At 48.5% G+C, this 19,030-nt stretch overlaps 1 protein-coding gene across 2 annotated transcripts in view; it reads right to left on the reverse strand.

Annotated features, from left to right (window-relative positions):
- BCORL1 (BCL6 corepressor like 1) overlaps positions 1 to 15,871 on the reverse strand; it is a 59,204-nt gene extending 43,333 nt beyond the window's left edge. The window contains exon 1 of one of the 2 annotated variants that reach the window (XM_081042041.1): positions 15,829 to 15,871. The gene's annotated coding sequence lies outside the window, so the exon portion shown is untranslated. Of the gene's footprint in view, positions 1 to 15,700 lie in introns of both variants that reach the window. The other variant, XM_081042040.1, reaches the window with a different exon arrangement.
- Positions 15,872 to 19,030: the final 3,159 nt, after the last annotated feature.

The following is a 19,030-nucleotide window of genomic DNA, read 5'->3' on the forward strand; positions in this document are numbered from 1 at the left end:
TGTTGAGGATGCAGCTCAGCTCCAAGACGAGTCGCCATTTTCAATCTTTAGTTGCAGGGGGCGCAGCCCACCATCCCATGCAGGAATTGAACCGGCAACCTTGTTGCTGAGAGCTTGCGCTCTAACCAACTGAGCCATCTGGCCGCCCCTCCAGAAGCTCAGCGGCAACTCATTGACTTCATTCTAGTTGTGGAGGGCACAGCTCACTGGCCCATGTGGGAATCGAACCCGCAACCCTGTTGTTCAGAGTTCGTGCTCTAACCAATTGAGCCATCCGGCTGCCCAGGTACTGAAGTAATTGAATGATGTAGCCAATTTAAGCTCTCCAGAGGAAGCACACACTTTCTTTATGAGCCCTTCAAAAATAACTCTATTCTGGTTTCAAGTTGGGAGTTACATAGGTATGATGCTTATATCTAACCTGTTTTAAAGCTTCCTCCAAATCATGCAATGCTCTGACCATAAACAAACAGAAAACAATGCTCCGTCAAGAACCACATATTTCTGTCCTTATCCCGTCCTATCTGCCTGTCATTCCCCTGACCTACCACCTCCTTCACCAGCCAATGTCCAGCGCTTGCTGTTGACAACTGCACAGCCAATTCACGTTCTAGATAAAACGAGGCATCAAGAAAAAAAGATTTCTCCAATGAGCTTGTCTTGAGACCCTTCAACTCTTGAGTTGATTTATCACCTAAAAGCCTCAATCATCAAGGCTCAACTGAACAGAACCCTACATTGATCAGAATTTAATGCTGTTCTCCAGTTTTCAAAGAAGCAAATCACAATAAAATAGTCACACCAGGGATTTGTTTTATTCTTTGAACAATTTTCAGAGATTGTCCATATGCAACACAATATCACTATTCATTCAACCGATATTTACTGAGTTCCTACTATGTGCCAGCATTGTCCTAGGTACTGGGGATTCAACAATTAATAAAAACTCCCTACCTTCATGGAGCTTATATTCTAGTGGGAAGAGACGGACAATAAACACATTAAATGATTCTGTTTACAGTATGTTAGAAGGTGGTATAAAACAGAGGCTAAGGGTCATGGTGATGGTCATGGGTAGGGGGGCAGAATGGGCTACAGTTTGAAAGGGGGTGATCAGCGTAGGTCATGCTGAGGACACATTTCAACATCTTGTAAGGAAGCAAAGGGGTATGCTATGCAGATATTTGGGTGAAGAGCATTGCAGGCAGAGGCAACAATCTATGATACAAAGGTCCTCAGGCAGGACACTGCCTGCTAACATCAAGGAAGAGCCAGGAGGTCAGCGTGGCACAGAGAGAGTGAACAAGGGGGGAGAGGCAGTGAGGGGTGAGCAGAGCCACAACCCCATTCTCTCCTCGGTGCTCACCCTACTCCCTACCTCTGCAGCATAGGTGATTCTGGCCCCGCCCCTTTCCTTATACTTGTCCCTCTCCTGATCCAGTGCCTGCTGGCTTCTCTAGGGTCCTTCTCTCCCTCCACCTGCCCTAGAAACCTGGCCCTCATCATACTCAGTCCCTCCTTGTCTCTGACACCCTCTCCAATCTCTTCCCCCTTTCTTACTCTTTTTCTCCCTATTATTCTCCCAGCTGTCTCCCTCTTCCCCTCTCCCCTGCTTCTCTTCTCCTTATCTCCTATCTCTCTCTGGCACAGTTCCCTTGCCTCCAACTTTCTCCCCTTTCTCACCTCTCTTGCCCCTGTCCTTTCCCTCCTTTATCTCACTTTCTCCTTTTCCCCTCAGGCTCCACTCTCCTGCTCCTCCTCCCCCCACCACTCTCCTTCCTCACATCTCAGCCTTGTCTCCCTCTTTTGTCTTTCTGGTTCCTTCCGTGTCTTTTGCCTTCCTTCTCTGTCTCTTTCGGTCTCACTAGTCAGTGTGGCTCTCGCTGGTTCTCCACTACCCGCCTCTCTGGGTATGTCAACCCTGCCCCCCCTTCTCTTTCAGCTTATGAGGTCCCAGTTTCAACACACCCCCTTCGTGCACTGATGATGCCCAAATTTGTATGTATAGCCTTGATCTCTCTCCTTAGACCCAAACCAGAATTTCCAACTGCCAGCAACTTACTCTTAACTGGATGTCCACTGAGCCCCTCAAACTCAATGTGTCTCAAACTGAACTCATTATGTTTCCATAAACCCCCCACACCCAGTGTGTTACCTATCTCAGTTAATAGCACCACTATCCCTAGTCTGGAAATTTCAGCATTTGTCGTTGTCTCCGACTCCTTCTCTCCCCCACTGCCTGCATCCAATCAGGAGTCAAGCCTTAATAATGCCATCTCCGTCCTCTCCTTCTACCTCCATCCTGACTCAGGCCCTCATCATCTCTCACCCAGAATATTACAATAGCCTCTTAACTGATTCCTCTGCCTCCAATCTCTTGATTCTACAATCAATTCATCTTCTAAAGCACCAGTTCGATCCCATCATCCCCACCCTCCTCAAAGCTTTCAATAGTTTTCCTCCATCAAACTTGTGCTTCTTAGCACAGCATTCGGGGACCTCCATGACCTGGCCTCAAACCTCCTCTCTAGTCTCTTTTTCTGCCACATCCTTTTATTCCTCTGCTGCCCTTGCCATCCCGACCCTTCCCTGAACAGACCATCCAGTTTCATGACTTTGATGTTTCCTCACCCTGAAATGTTCTCTCCTGTTCCCCCTCTTCCTCTCTCTGTCACCGTCAAGGACTAGCTTAAATGTCATCATGTTTTCTCTCCAGCCCCAGCCCATAGTCAGTTACCGTAACCTCCCTCTCTGGTTCTGAAACATTTTATTCCTGTCTCTACCACAGCCCTGATTCTTATTCTCCTCTAGTGTGGTTACCTGGGGATGTGACATGTCTGTCTCTCCCACCAGACAATCAGCTACTTAAGATAAGAAACGTCGTCTTTTTTGTCTCTAGTTCCTCTGCAATGTCTTACATAGAGTAAGCACTCAGTAATTGCATGTTGTATGGAACTGAATCCTGGATGAGAATTGAGGTGATGACCCTGAGAAATTGTCAAGAAGTAAAATCAACCAAAACAAATGTGTCCACCATGCACACTTACTTACTACAGGAAAAGAAATGTTGTACTTCACTGAAAAAAGTATACACTGTCTATAGTACACCCTTTGGAGTTGCCTGATCCTAGCCTGATTCATTGTCTTTAAGCTATTTTGCACCTCTATAAATTACAGGTAACTGATGGGTATGCCAACTCTGTCTTGTCCCATAGAGTTTGGACTGACTTTCCTCCCTACTGTGGAAAAACCAGTTTTGCCTCCATTTGCAACTCAATTCCTTTGCTCCATATAAATTTGTGCTTTTGGACTTTTTCTTTCAACCGGCTATAACATCTGTCTGGTTCCCTTGTTGATTAATGAGTAAAATAAAATCTTTAACACGTGTTCATTTTTATGTCTGTACGACTCATGATTTTACCTTTTTCTGAAAATTATCTTTCATATTACTAAGACAGTAATGTGGGTTAACATAATTTTAGAAAGATTTCAACATGGGGTATGATAAATGGATTGACTGTCTGCTTCACATCATTTCAGCAGGATCCCATTCCCTGAATATCTTGATTAACCAAGTTTTGACTATTTCTTAGAATACCTTGGAATATCTCAGCTTAAGAAACAATGGACCTGCCTGTTGGCTGATACTCCAGGTAATTTTTTCAACTTTTCTCTCTATAAAGCATTAAAAGACTTAGGCCATGGAAGGGGCCGTTCTTGCCATAAGATGAATTTCAACATCTAGTACAAATTATAGTGGCTACCTGAATATTTGTAGGCAGCAGATATAAGTCAGTCACCATGGGCCTTTTCACTCTTAGGTTATTTTTGTTCTGTTTAGAGGGGTTAGTAGTTTGTAGGGCCTGGGACAGACATCAAAGGAGGGGGATCCTGGCATTTGGAAACAGAACAACATATAAAATTATCATCACCTAGACAAAGGAGTTTTTACACAACCCCCAAAACCCAAAATAATAACAACCACAAAAAGAAAACCAAGTGAAAACCAAAATAATTACCACACGATACACATTTTATGACTACCTAGAAAGAAAAACTGATACTGGGCACTCCATTTTCACAAGATCCCAAAGATGGATCATCTGCTTAAATCTGGGCCTCCTACTCTTCAGTTATGATTTTATCAAAGCATCATCCTTTACTATGTGAAGCCCACTGCTGCTAATTAACAACAGCCTTTGCTGCGGAGGGGAGGGGAGGGGTAGAAAGCACAGGCAGGAAAGCATCGAGATAAGTGGTCTATACAAAAAGGCAAGATGTGTCCTCCTGAGCCAGAGTAAGCAAAAGGAACTTCTAAGGAGGCACTGATGGTGTCAGTGCCCATATAGGACAGGAGGACTCAAGATGGCCAACAGACACCAATGTTTCCCACGCCAGGATAACTGAGGAGCTTGTTTAAAATACAGAGCCATATGTCCCAACCCTGGAGATCCTAGATCCAGTAGATCTAGGGTTTTATTATCGTGTCCAATCAAATTATTAACCACTCAACTGTACATTACTTATCAGAAGCGAGCAAAACACAAAAACTTTACAGACACGCCATACTTGGTAGGTTCTGCTGGTGTACACAATTGTATACCACTTGCTTTCACTCGCAGCACCCGCACTTACGTGTGGTGGGCGTTCTCAATCTCTTACTCTCTCTCCCTCTCTGATGGGAACCATCACATCAAAGGCAAAAGGCAAAGTTCCTAAAAGGAACTTGGAAGAAACCTGGTAATCCCATATGACCCAGGAAGCATAGGCACAAGAATATGAAATACCTCAAAGGATTTTCCCAGATGTCACAGCCATGTAATTGTTAAGAAATGAACAGCTGCACAGCCCCAGAATCAAATGCTGGTCACCGACTAGAAGGTAATGGGACCACTGTGAGCTATCCCCACTTTGGGGAGGAAAACTCAAGATACATCCAATTCGTGGTGAGAACAAAGGAGAGCACATGCTCACCAATGCAAAGTGATAAATGTGGCTGAAAAAACAAACAAAACTTTTTGATTTAGGAGGCACACGTACACATTAGTAGAAGGACTGAAAAAGATTCAAGGGAATGAATCCAAAAAGCAGGCAGCAGTGTAGGTAGCTAGACATAAACACCACACTACAAAACAGGGGAAATCCAAACAAAATTGGACTAATAGGAGAGCAATAACTTTAAAATGGGGAAAATAGCAGCTAAGCTGAGGGAGAACAGATAGTAGAAAAGAAACCATAATTAAGCAGAGATCTTCCTTAACCCCCTCCCCACCAAAAAAAACACACAAAAAACCTCTAGAAGTCAAGGGCAGCCATGAAAGGCATAAAAGAGAAACCCATAGGATATAGCAACCAAAAGGGGAAAAAATGAAATAGGGGAACCTGAAATATTTCACCATCATGGGCCAAACTGAAACACTATGGGGAAGCACTGAAGACAGGCATTTTAGAAAAGTTTAGAGAGAATATGCTATCCAAAGGAGAAGAACATCAAAGTATAGCCCAAGTCAGGGTAGAGGGGAGTTGGTAATAGGGGACAGGCAGCACTAAAACTCAAAGAAGATTTTATAAACTCGGTAGAATTTTTTGGTTTTGTTTTGAAGTGAAGATGCCCAAACAAGCAGATTTCACAACAACTACAAGCAAAAGTATTCTAATCACGCATATGAGGAAGAGAAAGACAGGAAAGGAGGTAATAGAGCATCTATCTGACAAATGCTTTTTATCAAGGTAGGCATTGTTTAAAAAGTTAACCTTGAAAATTACCGGAGAGGGTGCTTGTCCAGTGGACAAGTTCCCCAGAATCATGAACAACATAGCATGAAACCTGAACATCTATTAGACTCTACCAGTGAGACAGTAAATTAGAAACTCAAGATTAAGAAGGTCTCAGTTAAACTAAATCTGGTAGTACTCTCCCAAGCTTCTTTGGTTCACATTGCCTGGTGACCTGGAAGCAATTATGACTTTAAAAAATGAAAGAGTTGGAAAATATTCATCTTGAAGCCTGACCCTGAATCTGTCCTCAAGAGGATAGGTGTGGCCAGTAGACAGTTTAAGAAGGAGGGTTGGGTCAGTGATGACTAATGAGTAAAGAAAACCAACTTTGGGACCTATTGCTCCAATAGAAATCCAGAGCTCTGGGTAAAGCTCCAATAAGATAGAGGCATTCACATTAAAACTTCACAGAAGGAAAAGAGAGGCCACCCCATTTCCCCACTTTGGGAAAAGCAGCATCTAAGACACCCCCAAGAAGATCCAAGACACCACTGACATTGAGATCCTAGAGCTAAAGTGAAAAGGCCATGACTTTCACCCAGCCACCACAGTGTCTTTAAAGAAAGGTTTACTAATGTACTAATTTCCCATATAGGTTATGGGAAATTCTAACAATTAATTAAGGTTATTCTAACAATCTCCTCAATATCCTCCCCCCACCCCAGTATCTATATCCCCTCATCTTTCCCTACCATGCATGCCACAATCACTTTACTTTGCTTCCTTTCATGCAAAACAGGTTCCCCTACCACCACACGCAAACATACACACATACAAAATCAACTGTAAATAATCTGCTGGGTAACTGAAAGGCAGAAGGGACCCTTTCCATTGTTCATCCCAACCTTCTGCCTGACAATCTATTCTAGCACTTTCTAGTTTCCCCCCCTTTTTTTCCAATCCAAATATTTCCACCGATTCTACCCCAAGAAATCAGTCTCATGAGGGGCATTGCGGCTTGTTCCCAGATACATTAATTCCAGTAATTTACTGAGAAGGCTAAATCATTGCCTGCACACAACTCTAGCATGGACACCTTCATAGACTCCTTGGGTAGCTCAATGTTTATTAGCCTTGCCTATAAACATTTATGAGACTGGATACAAAGGAATCTCGACTATCTGTTAAACACATGACAGCATATTCATTCAAATGAATGCAGTTACCTCCAAAGTAGTCATCTTGGGAGGCTAGACATTCACCTCAATGGTGTGGCCAGGGCTTGCGACATCCCTGGAGCACTTCTTGGTGAGCATTACCATCCAAACCCTTGTCAACCTAAAACACACCCTTTTCAATCTCCTCACTAGTGTGGGATCCCCATCCATTCAATTGGATGTTTAAAAACTGCCCAAATCCATTTGGGATCATCTAATCACACAGCAGCAATACCCCTGAAGTTTGATATACTCTACTACCCAAAGCCTAAACTGTGGGGGTAAAACTTGGAGAGTATCTTCGGCCCCCACTTCTCAACCATCTCAGACACCTCACTATGTCCATTTACTATGTCATCTGCAAAATGGGAAAAAACTAGTCCCTACTCAAAACTAAGAATAACATGAAAGCACTTGAAAGGACCAAAGGTAATCAATTCCAACAATGAGATGGGCAAAAGCAAAAGTTTTAATCTCTCATTTACACTTTCATACCACCAGATCAGTTTAGCTCTTCTACCCACGACCAGAATACTTTTCCCCTATTAGTCAAATAGTACTCACTTCCATTTCCTGCTATAAAGAAATTATTTTACTCACTTTAAGGAAAACACCTCATCAAATCTTTATACTAGACCTAGGATCTACCTGTAAGATTTTGTACAACTTCTAGATGTCATAGATATCAAGAAAATCTAAGTGATCACCACAAAATCAGTCCTTTTCAAAATGCAAAGCCACCTCAAAATGTCACCCTAAGTAACTAGTCATCTTTTGAGCACTTCTTATTTCTACTAGATCAAAAATAAGACTTGGCTTTCCTCAGTCTCGGTCTTCAGTAGGACAATGTGAATATTTGGTGTGTCTTTCACACTCCAAAGTTGTGTCATTGTAATCTGAAACTTGAATCCTCTTTGCGATGCTTCTGTGTCCTCTCTGCCATGAATTGTGACAGTGGCCCTTGGCTATCTCCATTTCCATATACTGCATTTGTGGTATAGATATTTTTTTTAATCTAAAGAGGATTCCTCCTCACCAAATTTTGGCCTTTCGTTTTTTTAAGTCTCCTGGACCCCTTACACAAATATTTGGAAAGGTCATTATCAGGCTATCTTTTCCATTTTCTCACCCCAGACTATAGGCTCATTATTATAATTATTATATATATATATATATATATATATATATATATATATATATATATATACACACACACACACACACACACACACATACACACACACATACACACACACACAGACAGTAGTTCACAGAATTTTGAGACTCTCAGTATTAGCTCAACCTGCTACCAGTATATAGGTGTATCAGGGCTAGAAAGAATATTTTATACTTCTTTTAATCACCCTCCCAATAGTGTCTAGCATGATACGAGGCACACAATACACACTCAATAAATACTTGCTAAACTACTGGAAAAAAATTGAAATCCTCTCAACATCACACAGAAACCAAGGATGCTGTGGTTTATTTCAAGCTAAAGCATTGTGTCTATGGATTCCTTTTACTTCCCTTACTCTCTCAGAAACTTTCTCTTCTTTCTTTTCCTTACCTCTACAATAAAGACAATTATAGAAATAAAATAAAATTAGATGGGACAAAACAATAAAATCAACTTCCAATTATCTGAGCATGGTTTAGCCAGAGCTAATTTTTAAACCTAGCTTACTTATGGACTGCCTTCCACCACTTACAGTAGATTCGTGCTCAAGGAACGAGTCATTTTAATATTTGCCTAAGCAGAATATAAATAGGAAGGTAAATCTGTTGGGGATGGGGGCAGGTAGAGAATAATAACACATTTCCAAAGTCAAACAGAAATTATTATAGTTGACCCTTGAACAACTCAGGGTTGAAGTGCACGGGTCCACTTACACAAAGATTTTTTTTCAATAAATATACAGTTGGCCTGCCATATCCCTGGATATCATATCTGTGAATTCAACCAAGTGTATATTGAAAACAGTATTTTCAACCCAAGGTGGGAAATCTGCGGATGCAGAGAGTCGACTGTATACATTGTTCTAAGCCATTTTATAGAAGGGGCTTGATCATGCACAGAGTTTGGCATCTGTGAGGGTCCTGGAATCAATCCCCCCGAGGACAACCAGGGATAACTACAGTTAAGTTTTTGGGGAGTCAAAAGTTATACACAAATTTTAAACCGTGGAGGGTCGGTGCCCTTAACCTCCATGTTGTTCCAGGGTCAACTGTAATTCTTAACTGATCTACTGTTTTAAATTGGCCTGCTATCACTGTCTCCCTACGCTGGCATAACTGATTGTTGGCATCAAAGTCCATTCTGGCTGCAGAGACGGTCTCTATCTTACAGCCCATCTTTTTTCTCTTCTCAGAAGTTTGGTTTGATGATACCTGAGCTGTTTGAGATGTTATTCTCTCCCATCCAATCGCTGATGAACATCTTTATCATAGAGCCATACTAAGTCTGGGCTCTATATATCAGCCTTTGTAGAACTTCCAGATGTTAGAGACAGCTGGAAAGCCCAAACAGTCATAATTAAATACAACATCCCTTTTCAGAAAGCAATGCCGTTGTTGTTGTTTTTTTAAATGTCACCCTAGTAAACTAGGCTTGGGTCGTTTTTTAAGCATGGGGCCAAAATGTCCCCTGAAGTTTCAACTAAATATACACTCTTCAGTTCCTGCTCTGAAATATTGAGCAGTATTACAGCACAGCTGTTAAAGAAGCTGCCACTTCAACCTCAAAGGTAGAAGCAATAATGCAGTGATGAGCCAAGCTATTTCTTCCTACTACGTTGTAAATGCTAAATATGTACTAATACAACAGGAATACGGAGAAAGAGCACAGAAGTCAAGATACAAGGAGAGTTCTCAGGAGCTATTAACAGTTTTCATTCTGCCACCTAGTTTCTCACAGTATAATATAAAAGGTACTGTCATAGGACACAACTGAATAAGAAAAAACTAGATAATAATATAATAATAGATGCTATTTATTGGGCACCTGCTATGAACCTCGTGCTACATATATATATATATATATATATATATATATATATATATATATATATATCACCTCACGTAATCCTCACAGTCCTGAGAGATTGGGATTATCATCTCCGTTTTATAGTTGAACAAACTGAAGCTGAAGAAAGTTAAGTGACTTGCTTCCTGCCACCCAGCTAGGAAGTAGAAGAGGAAGGACTCTAACCTAAGGCTGTATGTCTCCAAAGCCTGAGGTAATTCTGATGCATGCTAAAGTTTGAGAACCACCGCAAGATACTAACCTGTGTGTGCTGTGACCGAGTTAAACTGAGTAAAGCCTTGTCATCATAAGACACCTAAGCAGCCCATCGATCCAGGTACAGAGCACCCTGACTCCTCCTGAGGATCAGAGTCACGGATGGTGCACGTCTCTACAGAACTTGGAAAAATGAAAATCTGCTTGTTCTCCTTGTCCCTGGATACCAGCATTATAACAAAAGTTAGCTGTACCCTTAAATGGCACTAACACTAAGATTTCTAGGCATACCTTAGCAATGAGGTAACCAAATTTTGTTTCTTAGCAGACAGTCGGTAAAGAAACCCGAAACACAAAGCTTTGCCTGCTCCTCAGTACTCTCAAGGCTTAGCTTAAGGTCTTCTTAAAATCCAAATAAAGACGTATCCTGGCTCACATACTCTCACAAATAAATCTGAAAATTACCACGTTTCACAAATAAATAATAAATCATCTCTCTTCAAATTCATCACAATTCATTGACCAGGGAAAATATGACCTTGACATGCAGCCAGCAGCCACTTTTTAAATGTTTTATGGGGAAAGGGTGGCTTTTGCTTAAAAAAAAAAAAAAAGAGGGAAACAGAACAACATGTTTGAATTGTGGGGATAGAAACAGAGTTAAATTTTACCCTTTATCAGAATTCAACTTCAGTTCACCAAAGAAAGTTTTCATCATAAAAGACTGCCTTTAAATTACACACAATGGGAAAGTGTAGATTTAGAAAGCGAATAGTGTCTACATTATTTTAGGAATGACCATTAAAAAACTGACATGAATAAAGCCTAGTTTGCATGTGAGATTATATACAATACTGTATGTACTAGAATCCTAGTGGCCAAAAGATAGATTACCTCTTATTACCTTCCTCTTTGGCAGTACTGAAGTTAAACCTTCTGGCAAGCATACTCACACCTAACTGAAACTCAAACATTAAGAAATTTCCTTTCTTTTTAAAAACTCAAAGGTCTAGAGTCTTCCTTCCTTCTACATAATCATTAGTGGCTTCTCCACTTTCCGGTCTATTTTATCCCATCAACAATTTCCACTTTCCCTAGCTTTCTCTCTCTTCCACTTTAGTGTTCACTTTCCCACCCAACTCAACCATGAACTCCTCCTCTCATAATCCCAGATGCTGGTTGGCTCTGGAAAACAGCTCCCTACCCACTGTGGCTGTTCTATTGCATCTCAAACTTAGCACAGCTTAGAATCAATGAACCACTCCAGATGCCCAACCCCTGGATAGTACCTCTCCTCCATGCTCCCACCCCACCCTCCAATTCTGGCCCAAGGCTCTCAGGCCACTGTTCTTTATCCTGTTTCACTCTAGAATTTTCATCATTTACCTCCCTATATCTAGAATTCCTCCCACTTGCAGACTGGAAAAATTGGTGTATTCTTACTTTCTTCTTCTTTCAAAACCATTCTATTTAGGACCATGAATGCCTTCACTCATTTACTATCCTTACTTTGTATAGACTTTCTAATTAATGCTTACTTAGACTTGTAAGCCCTGGATCTCAGTTAACCTCTGCTTCTTGGGCTCTTCCCAGAGAGAGGCAAGTTTTTACCTTCTCCAACACCAGCTCCAGATGACACCTGAGGACACATCTTTCTCCTTTGGCTAGTTATTCCACCCTCTTTCTCTCACATTCTGCCTGTACACTATCTCTATATTCTCTATTTCCTTATGGGTAAATATTTTTATATTTTTTCCTACATGCCAGTTTCTCTCCAACCCTATTTTCCCACAAGATCATCCTTCTCTCTTGCCCCAACTTTAGTGATTCTATCATGAAAGTGTAAAGAGCCTTAAAGGTTCTTCAAACTTTACTATGGAAAACATTATCCTGGAGATTTCAAGGTTCCACTTTCTCCCATGTTAGTTGGCCCTAACATGGGACCAGGGATGATAACCTTTCTTCCCCCTTTACTGCCCAACCAACCCCCTCCTGACTTCTCTTTTTACTTCCCTTCTTTCCAGTATTCAAGTCCTTTTCTCCCATAATTCTGTTCCCCCAAAAGAAGCACCTCTCTAAAACCCATCATCCAGAATCGTCATGTCCTGAGATCATCTGCCACCTGTACAAAACACTTTTTTCCTATGTAGTGAACTGCACCATGATTAAAGCAAAGAGACTTCTGGAGGGACACCCTTTGCTTCCCAAGACAATCTACACCACTAAGAAAGAAAGGGATCCTCCCTCCCTCCCCTCTCCTGGTAAATCAAAAGAGTCAGATCTACAAGTGTTCTTGGTGCAGCCACCGTTTCTCCTGGAACTCACCTCAACTCTGCCCAATCCAGTCTCCAACAGCAGAGCCTGCCAGGTACCTGGCTTTCCTCTGCCCTAGTCCCAGCAATTCACCCTTTTCCTTCTTGGCCTGTTCTAAAGAACTAGTCTTCCTTAACCCAAACATCAGAGTCTCCCTCCCCTTCTTCTATCAATGACTTCTCAGAGCCAGCATGGAAAGAAACCTACGTACCCTTGCTGAAACAGGCTGGTAACAGGGTCACCCCTCTTAAAAGTCAATTTGAGTAAGGCTCTGTGCCTGACGACTTGTTCCTCTTGTCCCCTACATCTCCCCAGAGGTCAGTTGCCTCAGTTGCCCTATCAAAAAATGAGTCTGCCTATCAATATCCACATGGCTTAAGTCAAGATGGCCATGTCCCTCCTAAACTCCATCAACCTTCAAATTCTCTGAATTTGAGTTACCAAGCCCCCTGCTCCTCCTAGCTCCCCCAGTCTTTCCTACTAACTTTGCTTCTTCATCAAAATTTTACAGGCTCCTCCTCCAATCGTTTACTTCTATTTGGAGCCCCTGGGTGATTCTTGGGTTATCCCACTTACTCTCCAGTGGAATTCCCCAAATTTCTTTCCTACATACTATCCTCTTTGGTACCACATGGTGATATCACCATCCAATTGAAGTACTCTGGTACTAAACTAAAATTTCCTTCATTGTCCTGCCTACCATGTCCCTCCAAAATAAACCACCCTCTATCCCAACATTCAAGAATAAGACGGGCAAACAGAGAACTAGATGACCTTTAAAGTTCCTTCAACCTTGGAGGTTTATTATCAACCTAATCCACTCCCAGCCCCAAATGCATCTCCTTCATTTCCAAAAAAAAAAAAAAAAAAAAAAACACACAACAAAACAAAACAAAACAAAACACCACGTTTCAGCAGTGTGACTTTGAGCAATAGTCTTCTAAGTTAAAACAACCATGGGGCTACCAGGGCAATGCTAACCTACAACTGCACCCCCAGAAGTGTCACCAAAGATTTTTGCAAAGGTACTCCACCTCTCTGCCACAGAGACGACCTCCAAATTGCCTTGAGAATATTCAGCTGTCGCACGAAGTTACTGGGCCCCCTTCCCATACTCGCCTAAAGAGGTCCTAAACCCTGTGCTAGATGCGTCCTCTCCAAAGGACGCCTTTCCTTACTAGCCTACTCTAGTAGACACCAAGAATGAACAAGTATCACATCGACAGCTTCGTACAGCCAACGTTGAAAATTTCAAAACAATAAAACAAAAACATAGTGCTTCCACTGGGGGAGGGGGAGGTGCGGGAGGAATAGAAGGGCACCCCCACCGGTTTATGCTGTTGGCCTCCAGGATTTGCAGTGTGCTTCCCTCCCGCCTTTCTCCTCAACCACATCTTTCCCTACAACAATCTCCCGCACCTCCATAACGCGAAATCCCCAGCCGAGGTGCGGTCGGCTCCTCCCAGCCTTGCCCCGGACGTCCCTCTGGCCCAGCCTTCCTCTCGGCGGGACCCTAGCAAGGAGGGCCCGCTCCACCGTCCAGTTCACCAACCTGTCCCTTCCCGGGTTTCTGGGCGCCCCTGCAGGGCTCTGTCCCGAAGCAGAAGCTTGAAAAGCCAAGCCCACGAGGCCCGTCGCGGGACCCACCCCCCTTCCTTCTCCCAGCACCTTGTCCTCCATGCACCGGCCCCCGGGGCTCTTCGTCGTCGTTGTCCGGGCTCGTACCGCCCCCGTCGGGGCTCCACCCCCGGCCTGCCCCCGCCCCCAGGACGGCCCCCTCCCCACCGCGCGCCGCCTGTGCCCTCTGCCCCGGCACGGGACTCCCTTTGGCCTCCGTTCCCCGCCCAGAAGCGGCGGCGGCGGCGGCGGCGGCAACGGCTGCGGCGGCCCCAGCAGGAGCAGCGGCGGCGGCGGCAGCGGCGGCAGCAGCGCCGCCCCGGCCCCGCCCCGCCGCCCGCCGGAGCCCCACGCCCCGCCCGCCCGCCCCGCCGCCGGACTGCTCCCCCCCAAGCCCACCACTAAGCCCCCCCACCCACGCCCCAGCCGCGATCCGCTCGAATCCAGCTCCGCTGGGCCTGCTGTCTGTTCCTCACGCCCCTTAGGACCCAGGTGGGGGAGCCCTGAGGTTCGCGGCCATCCTTCGCCCTCCTTCTCCAGAGACTGGGGGATTGCCCCTGATCCCGAAACCCGGCCCCGTAACCGGAGCCTCCCTCCTTCCAGCCCTCGGCTTCGCTCTCAGACCCCTTGCCTCCAGGCCTGGCGTGGAGAGCTTGCACGCCCGAGCCCCCCCTGGCTTGCCAGGGCTAGTAGGAATTGCCCCCGATCTCATCCTTCTTCAATTTAAGCCCCCTCCCCGCGGTGCCCGGCCCGGCGGCCCCCGCCCCTATAGCAAGGGCAGCGGAGCCAGGGCGCTCCGAAGTCATCCCCCGCCTTTTTTCCAAGGACTAGGATAATTGCCCCTGCCCCCATCACAGCACTCCCACTCCCAAACCCAGGCCCCGCCGCCACCTAGGGGTACCCCTTACCCTAAGGTTCCTGCACCCCAACACCGGAAAGAACGCAGTCCTGAAAAGCACCCGTCGCACCTCCCCTCAGAGGTCGGAGGGTATTTTCTCCCGGTCTCTTCAAGACTTCATCACGGACAGCAACCCCTCACCCCACCCCCCCAAAAAACAAGCCCTTTCTCGCCCTGCCTTGCTGGCCAGCATCCCTTCCGATCGTCGGATCCCTGGATGGGGGGATTGGGGCCAGGTAGTTAACAAGACTGTAGCCTCCACCTCCTTTCCCGAGGAGTGGGGTAATTCCAATGGTTTCCCCCCCAGGATCAACCAGACCCCCCGTTTCCATGGAGACCCCCGCCCAGCCGGGAAGAAGACTACCTCGAATTGTGGCGAACAAGTCTCACCTGGCTGAGGGAGAAGGGGGTGAGGAGAGGGTAAGGTAGGGCAGGGATGGGGTACGAAGGTGGGAAGTGGAGGGGAGCTGTCCCGAAGGGAGGGGCGAGAACAGAGGGAGCTCCAGGGAGCGCTACGTCCGGCGACACGAAGAGGACGGCGCCCCGGGGGGCAAGCAAAGCAGCCGCGGGGCGAAGCTGGGACAGGGTTGAGGAAAGGCTTAAGATAGATAGAAAGGAGCGGGGTGTAGGGGGATACGAGAAAGCCGGGGAGTCAAAAGGGGTGGAGGGGTTGGGGGAGAGAAAAAAAAGACGCACCTGTTCCCGGGTCGGCTCCGCGGGGAGGCTCAGGCCGCCACCCGGGCTCTCTCTTACCCCTTCAGTACCGCCACCCGCTTCATACTGCCCGGATCTGATGCCCCCCTTCGCCCCTAATCGCCACCGACCTCCTTCTCCTCTCAGCGGCGGCGGCGGTCGGACTCTAGGAACTGAGAGGAAGAAGGGAGGGCTCAGCAAAGCGGAGGAGAGACAGAGCCACACACTGGCAGCAGCCGCGGCGAGCGAAAGAGTGAGGGGGAGAGCGGTGTGTGTGTGTGTGTGTGTGTGTGTGTGTGTGTGTGTATGTGTGTCTGTGCGTGTGCGTGTGTGTGTGTGTGTCTGTGTGTGCGAGCGAAGCCTGGTGGAGTGGGTGCCAGTCGCAGGGCTCGACGGGAAGTGGAGTCCGGCTGGGTCCGCGGGCGGCGCCAGCCCCCGTTCCACGGGACTACAACTCCCAGAATGCCGCCTGTCCGGGGGGAGGAATGGGGAGGAGGAGGCGAAGGGAGGGAGCGAGCGAGAGAGGGAGGGACGAAAGCAAGGAGCAAGCGGCAGCGAAGGGGGCAGAGCCAAGCAGCCCCGGTGACACTGGGAGGGGAGCCGAGGAGGAGGGGATCGCTGTGAGGACCCAGCGGATTCCAGAGAGCGAGGCAGCGGCGGCTGCAGCAAGCCGGGCAAAAAGCTAGACTCCCAAGAGAGACGGGGGCGCTCCATCTGAGGGGCTGCAATATCCCCAGCACCCCCCCCTCGACGCCCCTCCAAGGAGGAGGTTGAGGAAGGGAAAAAAATCAGTGCGCCAAGGCCTGGGGGTTCTCTCTTTCTTCCAACGCTCTCCGCCTTTTGCCCCGACCTGACTTTCTCAGGCCACTGGTGCCTGATCCAGTGTGCAAATCCAGGGACCCCAGATGTCCCCTGCTGGGCATCATAGCGCAGACACGTTGAGTCCCCTCTCTCAGGGGCCTGAGGGAGGCTCCCCTTGTTGGCAGGGCGTGACTCCCCTTTTCTTCCTGCCAGCCCCCCCGTCGTCCCCATCCCCTATTCCCCTCCCTGGAACCCCTTCCCTGAAGCTGAAGCTCACGTCTTCCTCCCCACCAAGAAACGGAGTCTCTCCGGGGGTGACTACCCAGCCGTCTCCCTTATGCTGGGCCCCTACCCACCAGTGTCCCTTTCTTAGCGTTGCCCCCCTCACCGAGGTAGTAGAGGGGGCGACCCGAGTTGAACCGGTGGCTACTTTCCTTCCGAGACTAGCCGTTCTTGGACACGCCGACCCTGTGTAGAGATAGAGAAGCACATTAATACTCCCGTTTCCCCCCACCCAAGTTCGAATTCCTGTGGAAATGGCTTACAAGGAAAGGGGTTGGTAGTGGAAGTGAGTTGGGGGTGAGTCCAAATCCTCAAACCTCATCCCAGGTGTGGAAATCCAGGGGTTCGTCCCTGTCCTTAAAATCTATCAAATCGCTTTTTTTTGGGGGGGGGTGAGTAGTGGGTAGTAGATTTTCTAAACCTCAATGTCCACACGACTCGAAGCGACGCTACATGTAGGAATGAGATACGAACTAGGCTGCTGCGGCGGGAGGGAAAGTATACCCCCCTGCCTTCATCCACCCCAAACACGTACCCCTAGAAGGGTCAGATGGCCGAGGGAGGGGTAGGCTGCGAGAGTGCTGGAGAGTCAAAGGGTTGTGGCGAGGAGGTTCAGCGGCCCCCTGGGAACAGAATCCAGATGCTAAGAAGTGGGTGGGGGGTTCAGCATAATTGCAGATGGTGTCTTTACTCGCTTTTCCAGGAATCGCTGCCGAACACCGTCTAACACTCGTAGTTACTTACCAGTCAATCCCCTACCCCATTTGTGCGCATGAGGCGGCCGAAGCCCGGGAAGCCAGGGCACAAACTCCGCGGAAGCTGGCCTTTCCCTCCGCCGCGCTGCCGCGGGCCTCCCTCCCTCCCCTGGCGGCCCCGCCGATCTACCTTCGCCCCCGGCCGAGGCCAGACCCCGCTCCTAACTCCACGCCCCTACTCCACCCCCGGTTCCCCCTCCCCTCACCCTCTCTCCGCGGGTCCAGCCCAGCCCCTAGCGCCGCCCCGCCCTACCGCTCGGTCCGGAGCCCAGCAAGTGCCCCGAACTCGCCCCCCGCCCCCACGCCCAGGCCAGTCGGGCCCGGCCTGGTTTCCCCCTCCTGCCGCGCCCCGCCCCCGAATCCACGTCCTACTTCGCCACCCAACTCAGCTCGGTCCGGGTTCGGCCCGCGCCCAGGCCACCGGAGTCCCGGGTTCGGTCCGGTGTACAGCCACCCACCCCGCCCTTGCCTGGGTGCTGGCCTGGCCCGCTGCCTGCGCCCGCCGATCCGGCCCAGGAGCGCGGTCCAGGTCCGGGTCCCGGTGCCGGCCTTGGTCCCGGCAGCATTGCCGCGTCTCGCCACGAGGGCTCGATCCACGCAAGATCCGAACCCGCGCGGGGTGGGGGCCGCGAAAAGCAAGTTTCTTTATCTTCTCCCCGCCCCCGCCGCAGGGCCGCACCGTACCCCCACCCTCCCCAGAGCCCCCTTCACCTGGGCAGATCCCCCGGCCAGTGTCGCAACTTTGCTCCTCTCCACGCCGCCGGGGAAGCGGGCGAAGCGGGAGGAGGAGGGAGGTGGCGGGGGTGCTGGGATCAGGCCGCTGGGCTCCCGGAGGACACGTGGGGGAGGAGGGGAAGGAGGAGGAGGAGGAAGGGGGGGCGGGCCTGCAGTTCTCGGGGCTCCCCCTGCTAGCCCCAGGGAAGCCGGAACCTCGCCAGGCAGCCGCAGACCCCGCACTGGCAACAGGGGAAGAACGGACCCACCTTCCCTGGACAGCCCCCGGCTTCAGGAAGGGGGGGCGAGCAACGCCACTCGGGGTCGGAAAGCGAGCGTTTTCGCTCATGCTTTACGTGTGATTCTCTCTCTCCGTTTAGACTTAATGTATGTGGGGGCGCAGGGTCTTGTATGAGGGGGCGCCCCCTCCAGAGGCCCCGCCCCGCTCCCGGCCCCCCACTTCCCTAACCCCGGCGACCACGATGCAAGGCTCTGGCGCTCGGGCACCGAGGCAGCCCGCGGGCGAAGCCCCAGCGCCAGCGCCGAAGTGGGACAGGTGCTGGAGGAGGGAAAATGCCGGGGCTCGCTGCCTCGCCTCGCGTCTGCCGGGCGGCCCACCCTTCGTGGCAACCTCCAGGGCTGCAAAACCCCTGGGCCCTCAAAGGCAGCTCCCAGCCTGGGCCGTAGAGGCATCTGGGGGAGGGGGGCGGGGGCAGGAGGCCTGAGGTAGGAAGGAGGAGGAGGGGGGCGAAAGGTCTGTAAAGGGGGATGCCTGCAGGAC

The sequence above is a fragment of the Rhinolophus hipposideros genome (assembly GCF_964194185.1).
Source record: "Rhinolophus hipposideros genome assembly, chromosome: X".
Lineage (NCBI taxonomy): Eukaryota > Metazoa > Chordata > Mammalia > Chiroptera > Rhinolophidae > Rhinolophus > Rhinolophus hipposideros.